This window comes from Dipteris shenzhenensis, chromosome 26 (genome assembly GCF_047967505.1).
Source record: "Dipteris shenzhenensis isolate YYH24624 ecotype China chromosome 26, Dip_SZ_1.0, whole genome shotgun sequence".
NCBI lineage: Eukaryota > Viridiplantae > Streptophyta > Polypodiopsida > Gleicheniales > Dipteridaceae > Dipteris > Dipteris shenzhenensis.
This window is the reverse complement of record NC_141621.1, coordinates 28,334,772-28,344,360: the sequence shown is the minus strand read 5'-3', so window position 1 is coordinate 28,344,360 and position 9,589 is coordinate 28,334,772.

The following is a 9,589-nucleotide window of genomic DNA, read 5'->3' as shown; positions in this document are numbered from 1 at the left end:
CCCAATTGGGTCTAACTGACTATGACTGGTGGCTATATAAGAGCAAGCCCATGAAGCCCATCATCATCATTGGCTACAGCAACCCTGATTCCTTAGCATCCAGCCTCCGTCCTCTACTGTTTCCAACATGCCATCGAAGCTTCTCACACAGGAGCACACGGCTGGGAGGCAGCACCATCTATTGTATCAGTTTTATAGTAATCAAATTTTTGATTCTCCATACTATCTGCTTTTCTCTCTTACATACGAGATCCTGTTATCTATTGAGCACAGACGTATTGTTTTCATACAGAGCTCTACTAATGGAAGGCTTACCAATTTTGTACTCTTGGGAGTAGAATTCCCCATCAAGCTCTAAAGCTACTGTGGGGACTCATCAACTTTGAATTGGGCTATAAGTAATAGTGAGTCATGAATATGCTCAAGGTTGTTCCCTTATAATTCTCCAATAGACTTCCCAACAACTTCTAAGATTTTGGCACATGAAAGCCCCTTGTATACCTCATTCACGCTCTCTATGTCATAGTGAGTTCATAAAAGTCGAGGGAAGACCTTAACTCTTGAGGTAATAAGACCCCACATGATCATCTCTTCAACACTGATGTCCTCCTTGTGCCATCCTACATAGTAGGTGTATTGAAGTATCATTGAGCAATTCCATGGCCCCCTATTGCCATTGGGGCATACTCACACGCAATCACATTGAACTTGATGCATGCATCCAGCAAGTACCTTAGAAAACTATTGCAACAAGGTGTGCATGGGTGCACAAAAGCACTGTGGAGGGTGTAAGTAGTCAAGCATCAAGTTTGCACTGTGGAGGGTGTAAGTAGTCAAGCATCAAGTTTGCACTGTGGAGGGTGTAGGGTGTAAGTAGTCAAGCATCAAGTTTGCAAGCATCGACCTTCAAGTATTTAAGTATTAAGTACGTAGATTTGTAGATTTTTATCAATACATGAAGTAACATGATGCTTTATTCTTGGATTGGGTGGTTAATGCTTGATCTGTAAGAAAATAATACAACGTCTGTGCTCAACAGATAACAGGATCTAGTATGCAAGAGAGAAAACCAGATAATATGGAAAATCAAAAATTTGATTACTGTAGAACTGATACAATAGATGGCGCTGCCTCCCAGCCGTGCGCTCCTGTGAAAGAAGCTTCGATGGTGAGCTAGAAATAGTAGAGGACGGAGGCTGGATGCTAAGGAATCAAGGTTGCTGTAGCCAGTGATGAAATGGGCTTCACGGGCTTGCTCTTATACAGCCACCAGTCGTAGTCAATTAGGCTCAATTGGGTGATCGACCCAGTCTACCCAAAACGGTCGACTGGGGGTCAGTCTCGAAATAGGCCACTGACCATACGATAGAACCGGTGCGCAAAACAGAGCAACTGACCTACGGGGTCCGTTCGGCCCAGAGCCATCCGAGATCATCTGAGGCTCCAAACGGGCCCTGCAACTCAAGAGTGGGCTGCCTCAAGAAATGCTCCATCTATCCTCTGTACGGTCAGTCAAGGGATGCCTTCCCGCACTTGCATGTAGCCTAGTTGGCGGTGTGCCAACTCTATCTGAAGCCATCCAGCCATCAGGCCACACATGGCCCCCATCTAGTGTCCAAACCAGGACCTACTGGATAACCGAGCTACTCAAATGCCTCCTCCTCATATGGGGGGCTTATAAGTAGAGTTAGTTGGTTCCTGTGTAGTTACTCGAGAGTGGAGCATTGATATCTAATACTCCCCCTCAATGTCCACCCACAAGTGAACTTACTTTTTCGGCCCAATGCCAAGTCGATGAAGATGCCTCTCCAGCGAATCTCTTCTAAGAGCCTTCGTGAAGATGTCCGCAGCATTCTCTGTAGTCGAACACTACACCAAGTCGACCTCTCCATCCATGACGAGCTCGCGTACAAAGTGATATTGAATCTCAATGTGTTTTGTGCGAGCGTGGAACACCGGGTTCTTTGCAATCACCATGCAACTCTGATTGTCACATGATAACTGCGTAGGCTTGTTCTGCACTACACCCATGTCCCCCAAAATCCTCCTCAGCCACACTGCCTCACAAGAAGCAAAGCATGCAGATTTGTACTCGGCCTTGGTAGAAGAAAGAGCAAGTGTGAATTGCTTCTTGCTGACCCATGACACAACTCCAAATCCAAGTGAGAAACAATAACCTGTCACTGATCTCCTGCTGTCCACATCTCCTGCCCAATCCGAGTCACAGAATCCGGTCAAGATGTTGCCCTTCGTATAGGTGATGCCATAATCAAGTGTGCCTTTGATGTATTTCAGCACCCGCATCCCTGCCCTCCAATGGTTCTCCCGGGGCTTATTGGAAAACCTGCTTAGTACACCAGTCACAAAACCGATGTCCGGCCGTGTGTTGCACAGGTAAATCAAGCTACCCACAAGCCTTCTGTACTTTGCTTCGTCCACTAGTGGTGATGAATCCTCGTTTGAGAGCTTCGCGTCAACCTCCATAGGGGTACCAACTGTCTTGCACTCAGCCATGCCAAATGCCTTTAGTATCTCTCCAGCATACTTCAGCTGTGAAATGAAGATCTGTTTCGGCTCTTGCCAAACTTCAATCCCCAAATAGAAATGCATCAGTCCGAGGTCTGTCATTTCAAACTCTCTTCCTAGCAAATGCTTCGTCTACGAGATCTTCTCTTCATGGTTCCCTGTTATGACAAGGTCGTCCACATAAAGGACCACGATCATACACCTGCCTCCTTCTCTAAAGATATACAAATTTGCATCAGATGGGCTCCTCCTGAACCCGTTTTGCAGAAAGTAGGCATCAATTTGCTGGTACCATGCTCGTGGGGCCTGTTTTAGCCCATAAAGTGCCTTCTTCAGTTTGCAAACTTTACCTTCTGAACTGGGGATCTCAAAACCTGGTGGTTGTTCCACGTATACCTCCTCCTTGAGATATCCATTCAGAAAAGTGGATTTCACTTCCCTGGGCAGCTAAAGCCAAAACACTATGAATTGTGGTTAGTTGAGCTGTGGGAGCAAAAGTATCTTGATAATCAAAACCATGTACCTGTGCAAATCCTTTTGCCATGAGCCGAGCCTTGTACTTATCCAACGTGCTGTCGAACTTGGTCTTGTACACCCACTTGGTTCCGATTACCTTGCGCTTTGGTGGTCGATCCACAAGGTCCCAAGTGTTGTTCTTCATTATGGAGCCATACTCCAACTGCATAGCCTCCATCCACCTATCATCACCCTGTGCCTCTTCAAGACACTTGGGTTCATCAGCACATATCACTTTTGTCATCAAAGCATAGTTGACCAAGTGTTCATGTGCCCTTCTTTGCTCCTCTAATCTCTTGGACCGGCGGTGTTCGGATGGTTCCTTCTCAATGGCTGGAGGTTCTCTGCCATCCAAAAGCTACTTTACCCACTTCGGGAATAATCGTTGCCGTTGTGGTTCTGTAGGCTCTTATTCATCTTCTTTGTCTTGAATCCTCCCAAGCACCATTGGGGGAGTTCGGTCTGCTATTGGTGGCGGTACTGGATGGATATCCTGGTCCTGGTTGTCTTGGAAGGAAGCATCCTCCTCCAATTGATGCGACTGTTTTGAGAAGACCACATCGCGACTTACAATTACCTTCTTGGTAACAGGGTTATAGAGACAGTAACCCTTCGCCTCTTCACTGTAGCCCAAGAAAATACACTTCCGGCTCTTCAGTTCCTGTTTGGTCCTGGTAGCATCAGGGACATGCACAAAACAGTCACATCCAAAAACTCTGAAATGTGTAGCTGAAGGTTTCTTACCAGAAAAGGCTTGCAGTGGAGTCATCCTGTTCACAGCTTTCGTGTAACTATGATTGAGGATGTAAACTACTGTGTTACATGCTTCAGCCTAGAAAGTCTTTAGCAAATCTTTCCCTTTCATCATACTCCGGCCCATTTCACAGACGACACGCATCTTGCATTCTACTACTCCATTTTGTTGTGATGTATGTGGCGGGGGTTTCTGCCTCGATCCTGTGACTTTTGCAGTAACTTTCGAATTCAGTCAATGTGAACTCTCCACGTCTGTCTAATCTCAGCTTCTTCACCTTCCTCCCCGATTCTTTCTCGACTGTTACATGCCATTCCTTGAATCTACTGAAAGCCTCGTCTTTCGTCTTCAGGAAGTATATCCATATCCTTCTACTGTAGTCATCGATCAGCATCATGAAGTAGTAGGAACCACCCAAAGCTTCCGTCTCCATCTTTCCACAGAGGTCCATGTGAACGAGCTCTAGAGGAGCCTTTGCCCTGCTGGCCTCTTTAGGAAAGGGCTGCCGATGTTGCTTGCCCATCATGCAAGCTTCACATACATCGAGCAGATCTGAAATTTCTGGTAGGTCTGCAATCATTCCACTTTTATGCATCTCCTTCAAAGAACTAAGGTTTAGATGACCAAACCTCTCATGCCACACCTTAGTGTTCTTCACATCCGCTCGAGCACTGAAAGTTGAGAGTTCGTAAATGTTGTTGCACCGTGTACCTTTACCAATGACCTTCCCTTGAAGATCTAGAATCTGTGCGCCATTCTTATCAAATTGAACTTTGAGGTCCCGATCCATGATTGTAGAAATGGACAACAAGTTCCTCTTGATATCTGGCACATAAAGAACATCAGACAAGTGTTTCACAACTCCATTTGACAGCTAAAAAGATCAAAGTTAAATGCATACCATTGAGTATGTATCGCATAAACCAACCCACTATTACAGGCATGCATTGAGTATGTATCGCACGAACCAAACCTTCCAAATCCCAAAAAAAAAACAGAGCGATTGGCCTATAAGGAGGAGAAGCTCATATGCGCTTAGGATGGTCTTCATCTTGAACTTCCAGAGTGGATAGTTAGAGCCATCCAACTTTTCGCTTTCGCCGAATGGTGGGACTCGCAATCTTGCAGGCTGGGCAATCTCTCACAATCTGCTCGCAAAATAGAAACACACTACCAAATCTTCTTGCTAGAGTCCAGGCTCTGACACCATGTAAGAAAATAATACAACGTCTGTGCTCAACAGATAATAGGATCTAGTACGCAAGAGAGAAAACCAGATAGTATGGAGAATCAAAAATTTGATTACTATAGAACTGATACAATAGATGGCGCTGCCTCCCAGCCGTGCGCTCCTGTGAAAGAAGCTTTGATGGCAAGTTGGAAATAGTAGAGGACGGAGGCTGGATGCTAAGGGGAAGATATGTCTTCACCTTCCATACCCCATGATCATCTACTAGCACCCTCAAGATGTTTATAGGGACTACAGTCCCTAGCACCTTGGGATCATAGGCCACCATTTTTGTTCCTATCTTCTTGACTACATCTATGGTCGCTCTACCAGTAGCTTTGGCAAATTTGCATCTTCTATGGGGGCTTCGACTACCTTGGTGGCCACATCCCCGGGGTGACCATTTTTCCATTAATCTAGTCAAATATCTCTCTCCAAAGGATGGAGATCGCTCCTCATAGGGTAGTTATGGGCATCTTTACCTCTGTGGATAAGATTGTCGTGAGACCTCCCACATCCCAAGGTTGTCAGATTGGCTCTCAGCATTTAGAATGTGGTTCTTCAAACCCATAAAGGGACACGGGGTCCTCATCTGTAGCCTAGTGCCAAATAGGATCCTCTTTAAATGCCTTATGGTGTAATCTAGTGACCTTCCCATAGATGTGTTATTTGAGTCTATCTCGACCACCTTTTCTAGGGTAGGGAAGGGCTCTTAGGGCCTGATGATTGGGAAGGACAGTGCCCATGCATTATTAGTCCTAAGCCTCTGCTCGAATATTTCTTGACATTCATAGATTAGTTGGTGTGCCTATTTCTTAGTAGTAGGATCGGGGTATTTGCTATGGCCAGCTGGGCTTACATCTCATTTATGTGGCTATGCCTCTCTTACCCTATCCTTTTCTGTAGATCATGGTGTAGTAGGATCTATGGTTGAGTCTTGATGAGGTGGAGGTGAAGACTGTTGCCATCTCTTCATCCAAGCCACTCCGGATGATGACTCAATCCGATCCCTTTCCCACCTTCATCACACTTGTGCGGCCCTTATCCTTGGACTGAGAGGTAGCTTCTTTTTCCCTCTTAGCCTTCTTAGGGAGTTCCTTTGTCATGGCTTTAGCTTGGGCCCTTGTAATCACATTCAAAGGCATAGAGGACACTTGGCCGCTCTCAACACTCAGCAAATTAACGATGGCTTTAGGGTCAAGAGCCATTTTGGTTACTCTCCTCATGGGATAAATCCTTGTATAGATGGTCCACCCCACAACTGGAGCATAATGGAGCATTCGAGTTAGGTGCAATGGGTTGGTTATCCTTGCAAGGATAGTCCTTAAGGAAGTGAGACCCCTGGCACTTTTAACAAGTTATGGGCTAATTAGCAATAGCCTTGTAGGGATACGGCTCAATGTGGCTCTTGACAAGTATAGCATTAGATAGAGGGCATGTGGTTCATGGTGTTCATATCCCTAGCTCATTGCATAGTGGGGGCAGTCTGATACACCAAAATATATTGTTCGTTCTACATTATGTAATGGTTGATTTGAGTAGTCTGATTCACATGACTTTCATAGGGTGAGGGATCACGGTTCTGTATGTCATAGTCAAGGTCATCCCACTTGCTCAATGGCTCCTCAATCATATCCTGATTTATGGGAGTAATTTGTGGTTGGCGAGGGTTGCGGTCCTAGGACCAGACCGTTGATGGGGCCAATGGTAAGTTTTGAATCCTAAGTGGCCCTTGATTGGCCAAGGGGTATCCTTGTATGGGCTAGCTGCTGGCCTTGGTTATACTGATTTGGTGGAGTGGGCAAGGACAATGGTTGCTTTTATTGGTACATGGGTAGAGGCATAGTCTTGGGGTATTGACATTGAGAAGTCTCATGGTTTCCCCATCTAGCACAATTGGCATAGTAGAGCATCAGCCTTGCTCGAAGGTGAGGGAACTCATTTGTAGGGTGTTCGCCCGTGCATATCCCACACCATATGTTGTCTCATCTTGGAAATAGTTGGGGCCTTCTTTACCAATCCCAGCCTTGAGCTGTTGAGCCACTCATTTTAGTAAATCCATGGCTATCTCATCTATGTTTGTACCCTTAGCCAGTGGAGTTGCCTCCTTGGCCTCCCCAATGCTAATTGTCTTGTCAATGTGAGACACCTTAGAAAGAGCTACAAATGACTTTTCCTATTTTGCTTTATCCTTCATGTTATCATCCAAGAGCATGGTAGCAATCTTGCTGCATAGATTGAAGGATGTGGGATTCATGGTGAACAAATGATCATGCAACTTGGCATCCCCTAATCCAATGAAGAATTGAGGTAGGAGCCATTTGTTGCTCATCCTATCATGTGGTCCACAGTAGCAGCAGTGGGAATTCATATGTTAAATCCTTGTGGTGTATTCATGTAAGGTTTCATGCTCCTTTTTGCTTAACCTCATGCAACTGGTTAATCGGACTCCATTTTTGCCGAGAGGGGAAAATCCCATTATTAAGGCCTTCCTTAGCGTCTCCCAGTTGATTTTCCTCTGCATGTAAATTCCTGTACCGTTGGCCTACTTTGCCATCCGAATGCATTCACTTTGTCTAAGTCACCGGTTTCTCTGAAAGTCTTGCAAGAACTTGTTGACATGAGATTCATTCTCCTAAGAACTTAGTTTATGAGCTTGGAGATGATGGCTTGTGAAGCATTAGCATCTCTTCCCATAACCACTTGTGGTGCATCCCCCTTTCCTAGTTATTGCCTAGGATCCTCATTTCCTCGTCTGTAAGTATTGTTTGTAGTGCAAGTGGAGGTGCTTGAAGGGTTAGCATCGTACCGAGATCGTACCATGGTTGGGTGGCCCTTGGGGTGTACTATAAGTGTTTGTCTACCGAATAGGAATTGTGTTTGTGCTGGTCTTAGCCTCATAGGACCTGGAGCCACCAACACACACATGGTGGCTTGGGTTGTTGGCTTGGGTTTACTAGCCTCATCTGCATGGGCCTTGGCATAGGTATGTTTACATTGGGCACCTGCCTATAAGGTGTGGCTATGGGGAAGTGAGTACCTTCTTGAGATCCTCCCCAAGTTGTTTACAAATTAGGACAAGGGGCCATTGGATGTGGTAGAGTGTTCTCCCCAAATTGCATTTGATCATTCTCCTACCCATCGGGACTTGGTGGCTAGAACCTGGGTAACCAGGGCTTCGACATTCTTATGAAGGATGGTTCACCCTCATAGAACTAAACATGAGGCCCTATAGGCTCTTCAATTGAAACATGTAAGGGATTGATTTGAACATTACCTAATGTAGAAGTTAGGGAAGGGTCTTGTTGCTCTTCAGTCACCCTAGTTTGCTTAGTGAAGGGATTGACTAGGTCAGGGTTAGCGAAGCCAAACCATCCCATAAAGTTGGAGAAATACTCCCTCAGTCACAAGGCTATAGTGGAAGGTGTGGGGGATTGGGGCCTTGTAGAGATGGAATTAGGAGCCATAGTGGCCCCAGGATTTGGGTTCTCTACCATTTTAGTGTCAAAGCTCATGGCATCCTCTAAAATCAAGGACTCCATGTATGTGGGACCGTGAACCAAATAGGAACTTTAAGTTTGAGATCTTGTATGGAACTGATAATGTGGCGGTTGATGGACTAGATAGAATGTTGTTTGAAACACCATCTTCCAGATCTGGTTCAATACCTATCACCCTACAAGACCTCAAGTGAATGTGTTGCTCACTCAGCCTGGCAGACCAGCCAAAATCAATCTCACCTGGCCCTTAATGCAGTAGTCATTGCATTATCTTTAAAGCAGTGACTTCATGAGTCATTGCATTATCACTCCACTGTGTTAGCCTTATAGCAATAGTTGATGTATTAGCTCTATGGTAGTGACTCTTCACGTGATGGGTCCTTAAAGAAATGACTTCTAAGGTAGCAGGTAGTTAAAGTGATGCCTAGTAATGCAATGATTGATTAATGCACTAGTTAGATATAGCAATGACTCCCAACACAACGGATTGAGAGTCGATGCATTAACCTTAAAGCGAGGGTTGACCTTTGAAAGTGATAGTTGTGAGTTCAATAATTGCCACGTGGTGTTAGGTAAGGTGGGTAGGGGTGGTTCGCCAATTGGCAATCCACATGTCACTTGCTGCATTATGAAGTAGCAATTCAATCTCGCTGCTTTAACCCTAAAGCTCATAGTTTGGCTATGTCGCTGATTGGTTTTTGGTTCTCTTTGTTGTGAGTTTCTAATTCTTTGTGCAAGTTTGAAGCAATCCACAAATCCACAATTCTTAAACGAATGAATTATATGTCACAAGAAGCAAACCATCGCGTTGGTGGCAGTTAATTTCCTAATGTGCAACCAATCACCGCTATGGTGACCAATCACCACACTGGTGTGGCAGTTAAGTTAATATCCTGATAATAATAGAAGCAAACCACCACTCTAGTGGAAGTTAATATCCTAGTGTGCAACCAACCTTCGATGTCAGTGCTATACTAGAACAAATCACATAGCTGCAAAGTGTTATCCTAAAACTGATACATTGCCCAGGTAAACTTTGGAGAACATAAATTGCAATTTTTGCCC